At 34.8% G+C, this 21,476-nt stretch overlaps 1 protein-coding gene across 2 annotated transcripts in view; it reads right to left on the bottom strand.

Moving 5' to 3' along the window:
* The window catches only part of Cad96Ca (tyrosine kinase receptor Cad96Ca), a 96,258-nt gene extending 89,279 nt beyond the window's left edge, over window positions 1-6,979 (bottom strand). For both annotated transcript variants that reach the window (XM_073083652.1, XM_073083656.1), the window contains exon 1: window positions 6,809-6,979. The gene's annotated coding sequence lies outside the window, so the exon portion shown is untranslated. The remainder of the gene's footprint in view (window positions 1-6,808) is intronic.
* Between the last annotated feature and the right edge of the window lie 14,497 nt (window positions 6,980-21,476).

Below are 21,476 nucleotides of genomic sequence, written 5' to 3'. Positions count from 1 at the left end.
TTTGGCTTATCAGAATATTACGTTCTATTATTAGAAACCATAATATTTTATGTTGTTCATATGTAAAAGGTTCGACATTATGTAGTGCTCTACAAACAAGGATAATAAAGTAACAATTTATTACAGAATCTACGCAATTATGATGATGATCGACGTTATCAATTCCGTGTAGTCTGTATGAACTTAGACCAAAAATAAAGACAACGCCGCGCGAAACTTTACTGAAGCAATTTTTTGTCTATCTGAAAATTTATGTCATGTCGAATTATATTTAAGTGGCTACATTACATACACATACAAACATACATACAAACATTCGATCGGGTGTAAAATTTTCTTTAGGCTTTTAGTAATGTATTACAGCGCATCCGAGATTCTATCTTGTACTGAAGGCAATGTAACTGAAGGGATATTATATGTAGACGTACTATGTACGAGTATATTTTGTAAAATTTAGTATGGGCATTTATTATTTTTTTGGTCTGAGTGTTCGGAGGTAATTGTAAATTATATACACGTAATAAAACCTCATATTAATATAGTGTTTATTTCTTGTATGTTTAATATAAAATAATGTTAACAACACTTTAAATTACTCTTATAAAGCTTCCTATATTGTGTCATCTGCGAGTACATCGTTTATACTTTAAGCTTAGAAAACTTTGATACCGCGATTTAGAACCGTATGGCGCCATCTCTTATCCACTTGTGGAATAGAAAAGTGTGTGTGTTAGAAGTTAAATAAAAAACGGACGGAGTTTTCACTTGATCTTTATAGCAATCGTAATAGCATGCAAAATGGCTGGCTTTGGCTTTTATTAACGCCTACACCCGATTTTGACAATGGCTAGGTGAGAATGACTAGTCAATATAGCTGCCTGGCTTGGCCACAAGTTGGCATGGCCAAGGCAGGATTATATTTTGTAGGTAGTTTGTGTACTTAATATAATTTTGTCTACATAATAATAAAATACTCTTTTTTTTTCTTTTCCATATATTTTAACAGTTCTTGTTATTATAGCGTCCCAATGACAATTTCATATTTTTACTATTCGTATTAGTTAGTGAATGGAAATTATAAAAACATCATGAATGCGAATGATCCAAAAATAACCCTAAACAATTTTTTATCACAAGTAATAAACTTTTATTATATACTAGTATACTTATACGATGTAGGTAAACTGTCTCAGCAGTTGATGAAAGATGGACGATAGCCAGATCAAACATTTGGCTAGGCATTTGGCGACGAAAAACCGGTGGTAATCTCGTAGAAAATTTGCAGAAAAATATAGGACAAACCAACAATAATACTTTAAGCCATAAAACGGCAAGAAAGATATAAAATCAGACATGTGAAATAGGATATTTGTATCCAATCATATTGGTTTCTTTTTTTTCCATTGATGTCACAGGAACAAATATAGAGTCATTTGAATCTATTGTCTGCATATTTAACATCGAAAAAGTCCTTTAGATACTTTTAATTTACCACACTCACACACATACCTTTTATTATATCCGAATTCACACTTTTGTGGATGCTTACGACCATTGGCTGTAGGTCATTTTATGTTCTTAGCTTCATAATTCATGATGCAAATAGTTTGTGTGGTAGTTAGATTTCTCTTTAATATAAATACGTTTTACTATCTCCAAATAAACCCTTTTTTCAAGAAAATATCAAATACTTGCTTCAGATACAGTTCGAATAAGGATTAATTAAAGACAAGATTTATACCATCACTTGTCCGGCCATTTTAGTCGTAAGGGATCGTAGATGTTCCGGCGTCTTGGCACAGCTATAAGGGATAGGATATCGATTCTCGAATAAGAAATAGCGCCCAAGAGGAGCCAAATGCCATTCAATGAAACTCTATGATAGACTAGATAGGTACTTGGGAAAAGGAAATATCGTTCGAAGAAAATTGTATTGTAAATAAATTTTGGTTTTAGGATATGATTGGATTTAGGACTTGAAGGTCATCTATAACGGCCTAACGTATTTTTTGGTTTTTATAACATAAAAGTAAAAAACGAAAGTGCAGTCTACTGATGGTAAATGGCTACTGTCGACCTGAATACATATCTGAAACATTTAAAGAAAATTATGTCAAAGGTATGTGATCTCTACCAATACCCACATAGCCAGAGCGGTGAACTATTGCATAATCCTCATTCTGAGAGGAGACACGTGCCCGGTAGACAGTAAAGGATTGACGACGACTTTTATTACCTTGCAAAATACGACCTGCGAAACTATCACGGTTAACATTTAATTACAGTTCACGGTTCTGAGCATCTTGTTTCGTTTCCTACATCTCGCGTCTGATTAAAAGATGCCATAAGACGAACTAATTGCACAAGTAAATGATGCGTGGCTAACATTTAATTACGGTCCACATATGTATGTGCCTTAATGGTCACGATCAACAACTTGTTAACGATGTAACCCAGTAATCTAGCGATCTTGATTAATATTAAGTACCTTCGTGTTTATTAGCAAGAAGCCGTTAGTTAGTTTTGTTAGTGCTTTAGACGTCTCAATTGCAAAAGACAATAGTTTATTATTATAGATGCTGTTATTTATATAAATGTTTCTTTTTTATTGTTTTTATATGTTTTGATTGATTTTAGGCTAAGTAGGGTTTGAAGCTAAAGTTGCCAACATGACGACAAAAGAAGTTATGAATAAAGTCTGGAGCGTTGTTCGTGGAAATCTGACAAGATAATTAATAGAAACTTAGTCAGCAGTAGAAAAAAAACTGAAAACGAGGAGCTTTTTGAAACATATATTTGTAGGAACATCTAGGAATTCCCCGAAGTAAATGTACATAGAACAATGTTTGCTTTGGGAAGCAATGAATAAGGAACAGTTCTGGGGTTGAAGACGAAGTGATATTATTTCCATTTATATTGGATTCCAAAGTTGATTAATCGGAAATGACAGGTAATTTCCAGTTTAATGCAGTTACATCTCTCCACACTGATCAGAAGATCTTTATATAATATTACCTAATGAAAAACTGTTAATATGAGACAAAAATAGTTGGGAGATGGATGTACTGAAGCAGTTAAACTAAAAAGGTTTTAGCACATTAGTTTTAATTGTTTATTAAATAAAATCCAAAGTTTAGGCTTAAAAAATTGAAAACTATTTTACTAATAATTATTTTACAAAGTATTCTCAGACTTCTACATTTCAAAAATTGGAATAAACACTTAAGACACTTTTGGATATCAGTTTTCAAAGTATTTGAAAGTATTCATCACTATAATAAACAGTCAGAAATTTATAAAAGCACTAGCTGACCCGGCAAATGTTGTGTTGCCATATAAATAAAAAAATGTTAAGGGTGAACAACCCTTATCACTTAGGGGTATTAAAAATAGATAGTAGCCGATTCTCAGACCTACTGTATATGCATATAAATTTGGTGAAAATCGATAAAGCCGTTTACGGTAACTAACATTGTGACACGGGAATTTTATATATAACATTATATAATTAAAAAAATATAAATGAAAAATAAAAAGTATGAGATTCAAATCTGGGATTCCTAGATTAAGAGACTATAAAATTTAAAATCCCTAGACTATCAATGTTTGTCATATAAATCTTACTGGACTAATCACGACCAAAGACACAGTACAAAGCTAGTATATTTCTTCGAACCACCAAGGCACCAACATAAACCTGCTTGAGAATAATGCCGTCGGAATCCAAAGAGCGAATATGGAATGCCGCCTATTAAATCGGAATCTTGCTTGCTTCATGGTAGACGCAAATATTTTTATGTTGAGCAAGTGTTCTGTTATAATAAGCCGTGTTAACATGTGAAATCACGTGGTCTGCGACGAAGGTGTAGATAACGTACTCAGATGAAAAAATATCTATCGAACAAAATATATGACCAGAGAAAAGTCTGCCGATTTGGCCTCATGTACGTATATACAATGTTGATTTCGTTCTGTACATGAGATTCTTGTATAAATCTTTAGTTTAATATAGTATCAAACGTTATAAAAAATAACTTGTATTTGTAATGTTTATTTTGTTTTTTAATACGTACAAAAGGAGAATAAAACATGTTACTTCCTCGAGATAGTTTCATATGAGATCAAAAATCTGACTATTCTAACCAGATACGAGTAACATAGAGTAATACCATAATAACTGTTAGTTTACAAACCCTTAGTACTACCTAACCAAAAAATCATTTACAATAATTATTCACAGTAATGTGATGTTTTATAAAGATCATTTAGCTTAGGAATTTAGGTTTCGACTCAATCATTTTCTTACCATACATTATTATACATATGTATGCAGGGCAGGGCTAAGATTGAATGTCATTAAAATCTCATTAAGATGCCTCATAGAAAGCGTTTTGAAGAAAAATAATGAGGTAGATAATAACCTAATGACGGGAACCAATATGCTTTTTGTTGACAGTGTTAATTTTGGGATTATTTTACGAGTGTATAAGAAAACCGACTAAGTGTAAGTCGAACTCATACGCGGAGGGTTCCGTACCACCAAGAAATATTTAACAATGTTATTTTTTTTTTCAAATAATATTTATTACCATAGCAGCTATATTCTCATAAGTATCATGCATTGTGAAACTGTAAAGTGTTAACATTTACAGTTACAATTAATAAGATAATTCCAAAATAAAAAAACGGTTCTTGTACGGGGATTCCCTCTTATTAATACACTCTGTAAAAATTCTAACGTGTATTTATATAATATTTTATGATTGAAGTGATAGAGTCCTGCGACGGTTTTTACACATGGGGTATGGAGCCCTAAAAACTGACCATTAAGATTATCCGATTTCAAATAAAAAACGCTACGTAGTGTGCTAAACTAATAAAATTTTAATTTTCTTTGATAAGTCTACAAAAACTATAAAACTTACGTACTTGAAGGTGGTAGAACCCTTTGTGGTTCGACTCCGGCGGCACCTCCGCCACACCTATTTCTACCTAATAACAGCAGTGTTAGGCGCTGCTGTGTTCCGGTTTGAAGGGTGTGGTAAGGGAGACAGACTTTTCCGAGGCGTTCCAGCTTAATACTCAGGGGTAGCGGCGCATCTGTGGCCGGCCTCAGGTAGGAATATCTAATCCTATCTGGGGTTGATTACAGATGTCCATGGGCGGCAGTAGCCACTTACCATCAGGTGGACTGCATGCTCGTCTGCTACCCTTATATTATAAAAAAAATATATATATTATAAAACAACCTCCTTATCAACCCCATGTATTTACCATATATATAAAATTCTGCAGTTTCTTGCATCAGTATACATATTTCAACACAAAGAACGCTACAGCCGTGTTATTAACGACTTATTTCATTACAAGCTTCCGAAGTACCTTCAACTTTGTAGTACAATTAATACAAGTATAATGAATGTTATGAAGGTCGTCGGTATGTTTTGAGACAAAAGTTGACTAATCCCTTCTATCCGGATTCGACCTCCGCCTATACGGAAGTGTTAATGTGAATTTTGTAATTAAATTTCCGTATTACCAACTATTACTTTTTTAAAAGTGAAATGCCATTCTGAGTTTAAAAGAATTCGGACTCAGAAATGCATCAAAAATTTACGCTACATACATAGATTGTTAAAGATTACTCGCTCTTTACAAGAAAATGTAACCTTTTGACAATTGTTAGTGTCGGCTATTTTTGTGTTTGAAAAATATTAAAAAAATGTAGTTTTTAGATTATTTACGAATGAAACGATATTTCTTCGCACTCTTCCTTCGATTTCGAGTCTTATCTGCGCATGTCGGCATTATTCCGCGCAATTTACACCATGACAGCCATTAAACGGCTGACAGAATTGTCCGCCGTTTAAGACATTTAATGGCTTCCTTCAATTACAAGGTGGTGAGATATCTATACTTATCTATGGCTACATAGTAGCACAAATTAAAATATTTTGTGATAGTAGCGTCTATGTAACGTGAATTTTTGTACTAGTACCTAAGTTACTTTGTATAACATCTTGAACTTCGTATAATTGACATATTACCCAGAAAAAAACGTAGATATAATATTCGGTGGTAAATAATCGTAACAGAAGCAAATAATACATTCAACCTCCTACGCAAACACTACAAGAAAATAATGAAGTAGGTAGCTATATTTATACATAGAACTGCACTAAACTATTTACTGTAGTAGTCAAATAAAACGAATTATGATTTTATGGAATCAAATTAGAAAAAAAAATCAAATGTATGACGTCAGAGCGACCTCGAAAATGGATCGTGTTAAGATTACTTAATATTAATAATTTACAATATTTCAAAATATATGAAACGGAAGTGTGGGACACTGCCTGCCATGCAATTCACACTTGACCAATTACGTAAATACGTTCAAAGTATCAACTTAGTGCAGTTTCAATAGCACCCATATCTACACAAATAAACAATTTTAACTCCAAATATTACAGGAATCCTTTCTAAAACAGATTGGACACACTTGTAAAAGTGTGTGTCTTACCACATCCTTCAAAACAAAACATTAGCGAAAGCACTTTTACCACTTTTTCTGCCGACATACATAAATCGAGAGGTAACAACTTAAATCAATAAACAATTCAATAACCATCAAATTCGGCGCTTAACTAAGGACAAAAGAGAACATAACCTCATCTCATTAGTCATCTCAATCGGATATCGGCTTGATAAATCATCCGACTCAGTCCTAAACGACGCAATAACAGCCTTAGACCTCCCAATTAGAGGCTAAAATAAATTGTACTGGTATTAGAAACGTATGACCTACCGTTCGATCACAATCCTGCTTATGCACTCTGTTCACTGTCGATCAATTTAACACAAACATTCATGTTTTCAATTTGGCACTTTCACTCCGTAGTTCTGTTTCGGTTTTGTATATAAACCGTTAAAACTACGCACGTATTATGTCGTCTTCCGTTCGCGTCACACTGGCTGCGTGCGCGCCAGAGCCTTCATTCCCCCACTTTTGATACACCAACACTCAACCAACAACCTACGTTATGCTTCAAGCCACAAAGCTAAAATTAAATCGGCAAATTGTATATAGAACCACGCGGTTGATATTATTCCTTGTTTATTAGCTGTAGAGTTGTTTTTCAAATGGTACAAAAGTTGACATCTTCGTAACGCCTGAGCAACGAAATACTTGCATTTTGATTCACTTGGTCTTGAAGTTTGTTGTGCTATAATACTGAGTTAAGTTTATGGAGCTTTTAAAACGAAATTTCTGTTTGAAGACTCAAAGTAAAGGATTTCATGAAATATTTTTCGTTTCCAACAAATGTTTAATGAAAATTGCTTATATTCAATTTTATTTATCATCCAGATTTGTGAGTTCCTGACAATAAAAGGTGGCAGAGCCCTACGTTGTTCGATTCCGCCGGTAGCACCGCCACACTTAAACATACTTTTACAAGGAATCCCTGGGGGCAGCAACGCACGTGTGGTCGATTCAGATAGGAATCAGTTAGGAATTATTAGAGGTTGATTACTCACGATATCCATGGGATCCAGATCGCTCAAGACCGGTCGGAGTGGCGTAGATTAGGTGAGGCCTATGTCCAGCAGTGGACTATTAAAGGCTGATGGATGGATGGATGGATGGATCCATGGGCGACAGTAGCCACTTGATCAAGAGGGTACTAAAGTAGCAAATGACTTCTATATTGTAAACAAAATGGCATCAGGGATTAATTTAACAGTGATACTGACCAATAGTACAGGAGACAAACACTCAACGTGCCCTTCAAAACACGGAAATACATGAATAGCCACCAGCAGTGACCCGTTCAATTTCCGACTGACGTTGTTTAACTTTGAAGGTCAATTTGGATTTGCGAATGAATGGTCCCGGGGGTTGTTTTGCTGTCAAGCTTTAATTGCCTTTCAAGTTTCAATCAACAGGAAACTTATTGGTGTGCAATAAGCGTTTCATAATGTATCTATGTATCTATCTATATATGGTTGTGTGACCGTTTTTAACCACTTCAAAAGTTCTGTATTTGACCGCTTTGTAACTATGTACATATGTATAGCAGAAGCAGTGCTAGTCTAATGGTTAAGGAACTCGGCTTCTCAAACGAAGGGTCCGAGGTTCAAATCCCAGGCACGCATCCTGATTTTTCAAAGTTATGTGCGTATTATACATTAATTATTACTTGCTTAAAACGGTGAAGGTCGTGAGGAAACCTACATACCTGAGAGATGTATATAAAAAGTCTCAAAGGTATGTGAAGTCTACCAATACGCACTTGGCCAGCGCGGTGGACTATAGCCTAATCCTTCTCATTCTGAGAGGAGACCCGTGCCCAGCAGTGGGACAGTAATGGGTTGATGATGATGATGATGACATTTGTATATATCTATAGACGTAAGCTTGTATGTCCGCGACTTTACTGAAAAGTAATGATCCGATTTGGATGTTATTTTTAATATTGAAAGCTTATCTTACAAGGAAGGTTTTAGTAGTATTTTCAAATAATGAAAAGTAATGTTAATCGTATCAAATTGCCGTAATATGCAGATTTTTAAAATTACAGATAAAGACCGCTAATGTCTGTCTTTTGTTCATTCATTCGACTGAATGAACGACTTTATACTCATAGTTCCTTATTATATTGCGGGCGAAAAACCCGTTGCAATTAAACTAAAATATCTGTTATCGACTGTACATAATGCATAATTGACTAGTATTAGTCGATTCACCTCTTATTTTAGTTGTACATGAAATTGATTTTGAAATGTCTGTATAATTGTTATCGGCTCAGTAATTTTCGTTTCGTTCTGGTCGTGGCCTACGGTTTTAGATACAAAAAAGATAGACAGAGCCTCTTGAAATAATTTTAAAGTCCGCCAATTTAGCAAACTACATACCGATGCATAATATGTACAACTCTCCTCAAGGGTAGCAACCCATCTTTATTTCAGATACAACTCCAAAGACAGACCCATTTCGTTTTCACTACATATTCAATGCACGGTCATTACCACTTACCATCAGACGGACCAATTGTTTCCTACTTAAGTTCAATAAGAAGAATTTGATATTGCTTAAAAGAGAGATACATAAATAAAATACTGGATCCGAATCAATTTGGGCTCCAGTTCCTTCTATAAAAGGATCACAGGTGGTATTAGTTAATCTTATATATAAAATACCGTACTCCTCCGAAATGGCTTTGCCGATTTTCACCAAATTTTATAAGCATATTCAGTAGGTCTGAGAATCTGTTACTATATATTTTTATACCCCTTAGTGATAAGGGTTGTTCAGCCTTAACATTTTTTATTTATATGGCAACACAACGTTTGCCGGGTCAGCTAGTTAGCCTATATAACTTTACTTCCATTAACTTTCACGCTGACGACTAAACATTTATTACTTTATTAGTCTCATCCTGTCTTAGTAAAGCAGTGTTCCTTTACATACTCATTCCTAAAAAGTTATTACTAATTAGGGTCCAAATGTTTACTTAGGTAAGTGCTTTGTATGTAGAAATCAGAAAGTACACCGTTCTTACTTACCGGCACATTAGTCACACAACAAATAGACATTGTTTGCCAAAACCGGCTCCAGTCCCTTCTAAATATATATTAAATTTGAGTGTCTGTCTCTAATTTGAAGAAGCAGCCTTTTTGTAAAACAATTTCTCGGTTTCCTTGAAATTAAACGAATGTACGCGATTTTGTCTTAAGTCTATACAGCAAACATGTCAAGTCATACAAAATCTTTTATTCCACTTCACACTGATAGAAGTTCGGATTGGTTGAGATTTGAAATATGTTCCAAAACGACTTATTACCAATTGGTAACAATTTGTGGATGGCAAATCCAACTATCTCTGACACAAAATAACTGATTTCATAAGTTACAAAAGCAGTGATAGCCAGTAGGTTTAAAATTCGACCCCTTACGATACGGGATTGTTTTTGTGAAGGAAAATATCGCGATCAAACTTAAACGTAAATGTAAAAAAAAGTAAAGATGTAGATGAAGTAGATGTGAAGTCTAATTTGCACTGGTCTAAACCATTTCTGAAAAGAGCCCAGTATTCAGTAATGCGAGAAAATAAGCGATGATGATCGCTCTGCTGCTGCTCGCTGCAAGCTGCTCTTTACCTTACACATTTTGGGGTAAGCATATTCTTTTTAAAATACGGGAAAGCTTGGGGCGAACCGCGGGAATAAATTAGCTCCTAAATAAACGGGCGTATGCACCGTAAATTGCACAATGGGTTATGAGTTTTAAATAATGCATTTCTATATTATCATGCATTTATGTTTTATGTGCGTTTTTTTGTAATATAGGCTATAAGATGAGCATGCAATCCACCTGCAATCCAAACCAGTAAGTGGCTAATCTTTTGTAATCGATCCCAGATAAGATTAGTTTCCTACCTGAAGTTGGCCACAAATGCGCCGCTACCCCTGAGGAATAAGCTGAAAAGTCTCGGAAAAGTACGTCTCTCTTACCACATCCTTCAAACCAGAACACAGCAGCGCTTAACACTGCTTTTATTGAGCAGAAATAGGTGAGACGGTTGTGCCTCAGGTATGGAACTATAAAGGGTTCTAGCACCTTCAAATGGGATGATCAACCGTTATCTTCCATAATCACAAGCCATACCTTAATAACATGTATGCTAAACAAAGGTCACCCGGTCACGTGGGAAAATAACACCGTGGGTAATTATCTGAGAGTATGTTATTCTTAGTAAGAACTTACGTACTTATTACTATCATAGCTATAATTTATGTTAATGTATGTCTTGCAAATGGTCTCTATATTATTTTAGGCGTTATTGCGATTTATGCAAAAGGAGAAAAGTTTAACATCGTAATAATAGGCAGCAAAACCTTCGGTCTCCACGCCTTCGTAGTCTCACGCGTGTGACCAATAAAACTACAAATAAAATATCCGGCAAGTAAATAGATTAAGTACAGCCCTAGAAATGTACCCCAAGCGTATATTACGTTTAAACGACAGTTAGGTTAGACTTATATCTTGAATATAAATCTATACACAATACGTGCCCTTCAATAGATTTCGGTAACTTTTCACCCGCTAAGCTCATTGCTACAAGTTACATACAAGAAAGATTTTTTGAAGGTGTGAAATCTCTTCGTGTTTCTTAGGCACCATCGACTCTCCATGACGCTACATGGGAGTTTTTAAACCACTTGTAAAACCTCTGACAAGGTTGAAGGCCTGCTATTCAATGATAACAACAGGGTGCGGAAACTTAATATTTCCCGAAGCGAAGAATATTATTCAGAACAGCGCCCAAAATTACTCAACTAGAAAGTTCATAGGGCTTTTTATTTAAACAAGCCTTAGGATTATGTACTTAGTATGTATGTTCTTAGTACTTAAAGCTATATATTTACCCCGAATGAGAAGTGGGCTGCAAATAATGAATTCCAGGAATTTCCAGTAAGTACCTACATTTATATGCAAAAACACCAAGTTATAGGGATACGCCTGGAGATGTAGTGTTACTAGTTGTTCTCAATTTAATGTTTAGTTAGTTCAGGCGCTGACGTAATTATGTAAATGTAATTTCCATTTTATAATGCTGTTTTATTTTTATTCTAAATATATAGTGGCAAATGTAAATCAGTAAAACACAGCAAATCAGTAGTCAGTATTTATTGCATAATACAGGTGTTTACAAGGTTTTTGGATGGTTTTACATTTCTCTGTAGTTATCCAGTGAGCATGCAATTTTTAATTAAACTAAAACTAAGTATATATAAGTATATAAACAAACATATAATAATTATGATTAAAACGCTTTATTTAATATTGACACTAATCAATAAGTCTAATAATACCGACCATAATAATTACATTCAGGAAATTTTGTTAAACTTGGAAATTCACGAAATTTCGCTGTATTTCCATTGAATAGTATCATCACTAATTAGGTTCAGTGCACAAATGGACCAGATAATTGTCTCCTGATATTTCCGTACGACAGGCATGCGCACAGTGTAATTTAATTGTTCAGGCGCTGATAGACTTTTGGCTGATTGACTGCTGGTCAACTTTTTTTTTATAATATATTAGTTGCAGACGAGCATGCAGTCTATCCGGTAAGTAGTTACTTCCTCCTATGGACATCTGTAATAAAGCCCAGATAAGATTAGATGCGCCGCTACCTCTGAGGACTAAGCTGGAATGCCTCGATGAAATCAAAATGTAACTTGTTTTCCTCTACAATGTCGTGAAGGTCATTCAAAAAAAATTAGGATCTACAACGTAATTTTCGTTTCATTTCTAAAGGCTTAGAGAATAAAATGAAAAACTAGTGTTTTCATTTTCAATTTGCGTTTTCCTACCGCTACGTATATTCATGGTTAAGGTGCGATTGTGTTCCACCTAGTCCATTATACCCTGTACTAAATAATATATTGATTACCCCAATCCCATTTAAATTCACACATATACACGGGGTTTACGTAGTAACTATGTATTAATCTGTGACGGGGTGGTATTCTGTAATAACAGGAAACCAAACACAATTTAAATTCAGTTCCTAGATCCAGCTTACACTGAAAGGTTAGTTCCCGGATTTCCCTTTGAACTACTGGACTAATTGGCACCTAAACCTATTACAATGGCCGAACGCAGGCAATGAACATTTGCTAATTAACTTGTACAGGCTGTAGCGCTTTCCATGAAAGTTGCTTTACTCACATAGGCGTGCATTTTCCAATGACATAATTAACTATCGCCCAGTACTGATAATCAATCTATACCAGTTTTATCTACCAAAAAACCTAAATTTGGCAATGTCAGATATAAAGTACCTACATACTTAATTTTCAAATCAGCAGCGCTTAACACTGCTGTTATGAGGTATATTATATTTATTAATTTCTAAGTGCTGTAACCACCACAAAACTAATGTTTACTATTATATACAAAATCCGGCTATGATAATACCGGATTTATAATAATGTTAGATTTCGAAAAGTGATGAAAGAAATTTTGAATTTTATCGTTTTTTCCCGTTTAGTATTGCAGCCAGTCTCGAAGTACTAAAATTGATTAAATCAGATTTATCTATAGTATAGGTTTGTTTGTATTTTGACCGTTAGTGAATCGTATTCGTACAGTTATTAATGTAGAGAGAATAAAGTAATAATAACTAAACTTTTTTAAACAAAGTATAATAAGAGCTCTACACAAAATTGTAAATTACTCCAATTTTGTGATATTTAAACTATGACAGACATCATTAAATGAGAAACCATTATGAAACTCTTTTCTTGGTGGTATGCTAAACAATGTATTTTTGACGTTTCTTACCTTCCTGTTTCCCAAAAGAACAGCGAAAAAATTCAATTCGCCGGAAACCTGACATCTTTTCTAAAATTTATGGAACAAATACGGTCTCGGAATAGGGTTGCCAGCTTAAACGAATATTAACAGCGAATCCTGTTAATATTAATGCTTTGCTTGTTTAGGATCTAGAGTACGAAAAGAACAATTATATGTTAATTAAATACAAAATAATTAATTCACAACGATACCCTGGCTATTCGGTGTAATTAAAAACGGAAAAATATAAACGCTAATGTTCCTACATTAAAAGTAATTATTATTGTCTCAACTTTTTTTTTACTATGACTAAGTATAAGGCCGCGCTTAGACTGCGTATATCCCCGCAACCATGGGTTTTGGGGCGACCACCAACACACCTATTTCTGCCTATTATTAACAACACTAATGTTAAGCGCTGTTGTGTTCTGGTTTGAAGGGTGTGGTAAGGAAGACATACTTTTCCGAGGCGTTCCAGCTTAGACCTCAGGGGTAGCGGCGCATCTGTGGTCGACCTCACGTAAGAATATGTAATCCTATCTGGGATTGCAGTAGCCACTTAGCATCAGGTAGACTGCATGCTCGTCTGCTTCTCCTATATTATGAAAAAAAGCTTTGCTACGAGGTTTCCGACAGCAATGACGTATCGTCGAGATTGGCGAAAAATAAATCGGTTAGTATCACATTTTTTTTTTCACCCTATGCTAAAGGCTGAGGAGTCCAGAATAGTCTCTTAAATTTGTTGCCGAAAAATAAAGATCCTCCTGTTTGAAGAATTTTCCCTTTATCGTATATACGTATGGGAAGGGAGTCTAGACCACACTTCCATATTGACAACAAAACATAACTGAAGGGCACGAAGAAAAAAGGAGCAATACCTATCTACAGAGCTGCGTTTGCGCTTCACCATATTCATTTTTAAATTGGATATCTTAATTTTTAACCGACGCAATAAGTGTTAAAGGTTAAAAGGCAATATTACCTTGGGGAGTCATATTGCCGTTAAATAAATTCGACGGTTTGACAGGCTGGATACCTCAGGTTTCTGTGAAGCGATAAATTGGGCCCAAATTATGCGTGAACACGCCGTCATCTCGATGGAAATATTTCCAGATTTAATGGTGGAATAATAAATTATTTTGCACGTCTCTAAAGGTAAAACCCTTTGTAAGTTGATTCAAGAGGCACCACCGTCACATCTACTTTCATTCTGCCTTATAACAGCAATGTTAGGCGCCCGTGTGTACTAGTTTACGGAGGGTGGTAAAAGCAAAAAATATATACAATAAATTTCAGTGATCATGGCTACTTAGGAAGATGACTGTGATTGACCGCAGATGGAACTCGAAACTTATATGGGGTTCATAATTTACATCTATGGGCATCAGGCACTTACCATTAGCTGTTTACTCCTATTAAAAGCTCTTTAGCTCCTATTAAAAGTATATAATTTTATTGAATTAAACATTCTGTAACCAAGTTAAGCTATGAAGTCCGTTCTAAAATGGTTGATCGTCATTGAGGTCTCAAACGCTAATTGCTGGAAAGGCCTTCCATAAAAAGGAGGTTATACCTTAGAGGCCTGTCACCATTCAATCAGAAAAGAGAGAGTTAAGAATCACCTTCACATTTTAAAAATATTGATAAATGCAGATGAACAAATAGTCATTGTTATTTGTACTTACACTTAAAGGCCTAAGTGGAAGATAATAAAGTGTGTAAATGCACAACGCTCCACAGGCTAGACACAAGGTCAGAGGCAACAAATAGCGTTCATGTATCACCCATTTTATTGCGTATGTGTAATCGGGAAATATGGTTGTGTAGCTAGGACGTGAGAAGAGAATATGTAGGTCAGATAAGTATCTCGAGGATTTTTCTCAATTCATAAGCATTAGAAATAATAGACAGGCGAAGAGAGATCAATATTAAATAGCTTTTAAAACTTACTCTGCTTTACTCAACTACAAATGTGTGGATTTGTCATGTATACAAAATCTTAACTTGAATAAGAGGAGAAATTAAAAAGAACTGCTGTCAGTACTAAAAATTTAATGCGTAAGATCTCTCTCGGTGTTTATGTACCTGTCCGTCTTAGTGCGGTGTCCGTTAACCGGCTACTTACGCGGTGAATTTAAAATACGCGTACTTATAGTACACACAGGCAAGAAAGGACGTCGAGCCCCAAGTACGCGTACTCGTCCGTATATCATCCTATTTTAGTTTTATCCTTCGCCGACTGTAGGGCAGCACCCTACAGTCGGCGAAGGATAAAACTAAGCGACAAAAGTGGGTTTTGTTTACATTTGGTTGGACCGATGGATTTATCATTTCATTACTATAGTGTGAACAACCAGATACTTTAGTCGGTCAAAAGTAAAATTGTCGGACTAAGCTAACGTGAATTAACGCTTTGTGTACATCTTACCACAGAAAATTAGTGTGTGGTCACGAGACTAGAAAGGACTATTTGAATATTTACTCACGTGGCAAGGTTTAATTTAATATATGCACTAATGTGTGTGTAAATTTACCAAGAACATCACTAAAATGTAATTACAGGGTGGATTAAATATACAACGAGCAAATTAAGCTTAAGTACCCAAAGGTCTAACAGATTTATAGTTATGATTATGCCTTTTAATGTTTACAGAGGTTTTCTTTGTCCCTTGTTATATAGAGGTAATATATCGTTTTTCCACCGAACAATCAAGGGAATACAGTAGTATCGTTTTTATCGTTCATTATTAAATAGCAACACGTGATTTAATGTCATATATTGATTTAAGCTAAAAAAGGAAGATAACGACTTGGAGAAGATTTGATTTTTGATCACGAAACTATCAACGTCTTTGGGATCGGCTTTAAGTAAAATTTCCATGGATTTTTTTTATCATATACGTTATATCAGCAGCAGCGGAGTAGACGAGCATGCACCACCTGATGGTAAGTGGCTTCTGCCGCCCATGGACATCTCTAATCAACCCCACATAGGATTAGATATTCCTACCTGAGGTCGGCCACAGATGCGCCGCTACCCCTGGGGACTAAGCTGGAACGCCTCGGAAAAATCTGTCTTCTTTACCACACCCTTCAAAACGAAACACAGCAGCGCCTAACACTGCTGTTATTAGGTAGAAATAGGTGTGGTGGTGGTGCCGCCGGAGTCGAACCACAAAGGGTTCTGCCACCTTCGACAGGACAGGACTAGAAAATCTACCAATCCGCATATGAGCAGAGCCAATATATTTTTTCTTATTGTTCGTAGAGCCCTATGATTAGTAGACAGTAAGAGCATTTCTCCTGTCACGCGGGCCTACGCCCGCATGCATGTCCTAACTGCACTAACGAATTAACTCGCTGAAAACTTGTCGCATGCGTACGGGTTTGCATACCAGGAAAAGTACCTTTGAAACGATAAAATGCAAGTAATCAGCGTGCGAACTAGATCCGTAGTGCGTTGTACTAAAATGTCCTAATAGATATATAACGTATACAGTTTATCTATAGACCAATATGTTACGTCGTCAATAACATAAAATCCTTGTTTGCAATTGATCCATAAGTAAAAGTTATGAAAATGACAGATACGCAAAGTTTTGGGCGACTTTTACTCGTATTCTATTAAAATGTCTGCGAAGTTTTATGGGAGACAGATAACTTTAGATTTGTCTTGCTCATTTCTGTGCGATTTTTATGACGCCGTTGGGGCGATTTTTTATTTCAATTCGTGTATCAAACTGACAAGCCAACAGTTAAGCCAGAAAAAATAAATAAGCCAACCCTATTGTACTATATATTTGTACTAAACTTAAAATTATCCATTAAACAGATGAGTGCAATGTTTAAAAAAGCTTTTACAAAAGTTATCTTTAAATTTTATGTTATATATTAAAATGTCTAGCCGGTATTTTTACTCAACCCACATTTATTAAATGGATGGGTGAAGGTGTCTTCAAAATAGAAAATGATATATTAAATAAAAATTACTGAAAATTTTGAACGGTAGAGGTGTGACATTAAAGGGGAGGGGAAACAAAGCCAATGTGGGGTTAAAAAACTAATAATGAATTTGCAAGTGACCCGTAATGAGAGTCGTATGCTCTATTAATGCTATCATGCTATTTGGTCGTTTAAATTCTGCATTGACCTCCAACGGAGAGCAAAGTAGAGGACACATTTGTATAATTTCGTTAACGATCTTAAAATTAGTTTAGAGTAAGTAGATTACATATACAAATCAATAAAATTCTATGATTTTAACAGTAATTAGAAATGCTTACTTTTCCCAATAATATGTTTTTGTATTTCTATCCAAGAACTAATATTCGAAATAAATGAACTATCATGGATAGAGTTTAACTAAAATAGAGGTTTTCATCAAGAATAATACCTATGGTATACGTTTTATTATCCTACAATACATTTTGAGTAAAAGAGTACTTACTAAAAATACAATCGCTTAAAGCTCATACATTCCATGTTTGTCTATTGTCAAGTTGATATGAACACAAATAAAACTTCTTTTCCGTTCCCGTCCTTTCTTTTATCTGAAATATATTATTTACTCCAGCTTAATTTCCAATATTTTTATCATGTGCGTGAGATTAGAAATTGTTTGGTACATAAAAATAATTTATTGTCAAAGCTTTTCTTTGTATATTGTAACGAATTTGAAGACGCTATTTATTCTCAGAAACTTACAAAGCATAAAAATTACTACCTACTTATTTTTATTACAATACAATATTTATATCGACAGACAATATTTAACTGTTTGTCAATTTTATTTTAGGTATTACTGAACTGACAAATAATAAATTAAAACTATATTTACAGTGTTTACTTGTTTTCAGATTACGTTAAAGATTATGTTGTAAGAGTTCATGACATTCATATACGAGTAAACTAGCAAAGCAAGATAAATGTCACTTTTTTAAATTTTAGTATACGACGAATGTATTTCTCAAAAATAGTTGTACGAACCTCAGTTTCAATTTCAGCGTTCGTTCAATTGCGCAAGTTTAGTTCATTTTCTCAATGTGTACCGGAGACAATCTGTAAGAGAAACTGGAATCTCCAAACTAAGTGAGACGTTCCCTTATACGATATTACGAAATGTGTTCACTTTAAAATTTTCACGTGTAGACGAAGCTTTGACGATTTGCCGAGTATCGCCGTTTTATTAAGTTTGGGATGCGGATTTAAAATGTTATGAGACACGTTAAAGATGTTTATTTTTATTTATCATGAAAATCTATTTTTAGAAACAAGTATTTATAATTTAAGAACCTCTCCTTATTGAAAATAAGTTAATTAGTCTTTATGTAAGCATATTTGTACGTGACCGTTAGTGCGTGTTAGACCCACGCTCCCACTATCCTGTGAGGCTAATGAGCCTTTTTAATAGATTGAAATAGTAAACGAGTATGTAGTCCACCTGATAGTAAGTGTTCACTGCCTCCCATGGACATCTTCTACTAACTCTATATAGTATAGTCGTTTCTGTCTTAAGCTGATCACAGCGCTTCTACTAATATAGATATACTATAATCTAATATGGATATACATGTTGTACCAATCTTGAAATCTTGTCAAAGCCCTTCCCGCGGTTTCTAAACACCCGATGTTTGGGTTTACACTAATGCCTGCGGGCGTGGGTCGCTTGTCTCTTTGAGAGCAGAGAAAGATTACATTCAAGATAATACAAATATACGCCAACCCTATTTTCAAAAGCTCCTTTAAATCTAATACTGGTACTAAAATAAAGGAAGTTGCTACTACTATACCGACAAATGCTAGTATTCAGCTGTAAGTGATTCAAAAGCGTAGATGATTCAAACATTTGTTTTAAAAACATTTTTTTTGTTTTAAGAACATCAATAACATACGGTCGAATTAAGAAACCTCCTCTTTTTTTGAAGTCAGTTAAAAACGGAAATCAAGCAAGAAGGTTTGAAGGTGGTAGAACCCTTTGTGGTTCGACTCCGGCGGCACCACCGTCACACCTATTTCTACCGAATATCAGCAGTGTTAGGCGCTGCTGTGTTCCGGTTTGAAGGGTGTGATAAAGGGAGACAGACTTTTCCGAGGCGTTCCAGCTTAGTCCTCAGGGGTAGCGGTGCATCTGTGGCCGACCTCAGGTAGGAATATCTAATCCTATTTGAGGTTGATTACAGATGTCCATGGGCCGCAGTAGCCACTTACCATTAAGTGGACCGCATGCTCGTCTGCTACTCCTATATTATAAAAAAAAAGAAATTTAAAATAACTACATTATATTTCACAAATTTCTTGAAGGCCATCTATTAATACCGAGCGATCCTTTATCCACGATAAAATTTGATTAGGATCTTCACGGGTTTTTGATTAAAGATTTACAAAAAAATATTATTTACGAAATCTGCGATTGCAAGTCGTTGTCGGGCACTTTGAACTGAATTGAGCCAATTATAAATAACGAACTCATCGGATGAAGAGGATTTTATTTTCAAAATTAGTTTATTTATGCTCAGATTAATTCTAGATTCTCTAGATTCAATTCAAAGGCGTCGTAAAAGTAAAATTACTTTCGTATTAATCGTAAATGTTCAAAATTGAGTTCAAATGAAGTAATGTTCGTGATGAAAGTTCGCCAAGTTTGGTTCCATAATGCTGCTGATATAAACTGTAAGTGTATAATTGCTGATATAGTTGCTCACCAATGCGTTGCTAATATGCAATCCCTAGAATTTGTCTCAGGTTGTCAACCATGTACCCTTTTAACCAGGACAAAGAAGAAATAGGAAGTAAAAACTATTCAGTATACTTTAAATGAAAGGTTTGAAGCATTTCAACTATTTAAACCTCCATAATCTAGTTAGGCGGATTTGGTGATTCAAAAATATTTACAAAAAAAATATATTCGTAAGGAGTACACTACCTTGTGGAGTCAATAATTCCTGATGCTCAGGTCAGTATAATCTGGATCTTTTCAAATCAACAGTGGAACGAATGAATGATAAAACGATGTACGAATGGGCTTTTCAGGACAAATATTCTTTTTAAGATCTTTTACAGAAAAGATATCTTTAAAAATATAAAAGATAAACCTATACATTCATATACGTCACGCAGAAATGGGACAGCCCCTTTATGGACAGATGGCCCTTCTAAGCACTTCAGTGAAGAGAAAATCACTTGACGTTCGTTTAGGTCACGTTTCCCAAAACTTATCCACTCAGAGACAATGGGATTACTTCTAGACAATGAAATGACGTATTCAGTTTGCGGATTGAACATTTCCTATTTATGAAATTATCCCATTCACAAAATTGGTTAAAGAAAACAAGGAATTTAAGAATTATTTGCGAACCAATGAAGGAGCAGACAATAAAAACCAATTGATACATGAATGATGAAACGAAACAATAAACTAGATCAGTTCAACAACTTTCAAAATAAATGAATGAAAAAGAAACAATTAACTAATTAATTATAATTAGTAATTAATCAGTTATTCCAATTATGGAATAACTGATCATTTATAAACGATAGAACCAATTACCTATTTAATCGTGTGATGCTTTACTGAATGAATTTAATTAATAAACAGGAACGGGTAATTAAATGAATTGACAATGAAGCAAGAACAGGTTGATTAAAAATGAATAAAAAGAAAGGAAATAACTAATTATGAATGGAAAATCTTAAATGATTAAATAATTACGGAATGAATTGATTGATTATGAATTAAAAGTAGACGAGCAATTTACAGTAAATTATGTATAGATCAAATATAGCCGGTATTGCCTTGTAACAAGTCTATTTATCGTGGAGTAACAGTCGATTTATCAACCCCAATTACGGTCAAACATTTCAGAATTGACCATATTTTTTTTTCCTGTCACGCAGATTTAGGCCCCCATGCGTGTCTTACCCACACGCGTGCGCACTTGCGTCTATCATATCGTATCTTACTCGCATGACTAGAGAAAGATCTACAAAGTGATAGAATTCAAATGACATACGTGCGTCTGGAACACGAGTGCGGGCATTTACCCGCAAGACAGGAAAAGGCGTTTCTGTTCTTAGCGTACCATCAACGATGAATCGAATCTTATGGAAC

The sequence above is a fragment of the Epargyreus clarus genome, unplaced genomic scaffold, assembly GCF_041222505.1.
Source record: "Epargyreus clarus isolate Ecla_fem2 unplaced genomic scaffold, WU_Ecla_fem_2.2 ptg000019l, whole genome shotgun sequence".
Taxonomy (NCBI): Eukaryota; Metazoa; Arthropoda; class Insecta; order Lepidoptera; family Hesperiidae; genus Epargyreus; species Epargyreus clarus.
This window is presented reverse-complemented; position numbering and strand designations above follow the sequence as displayed.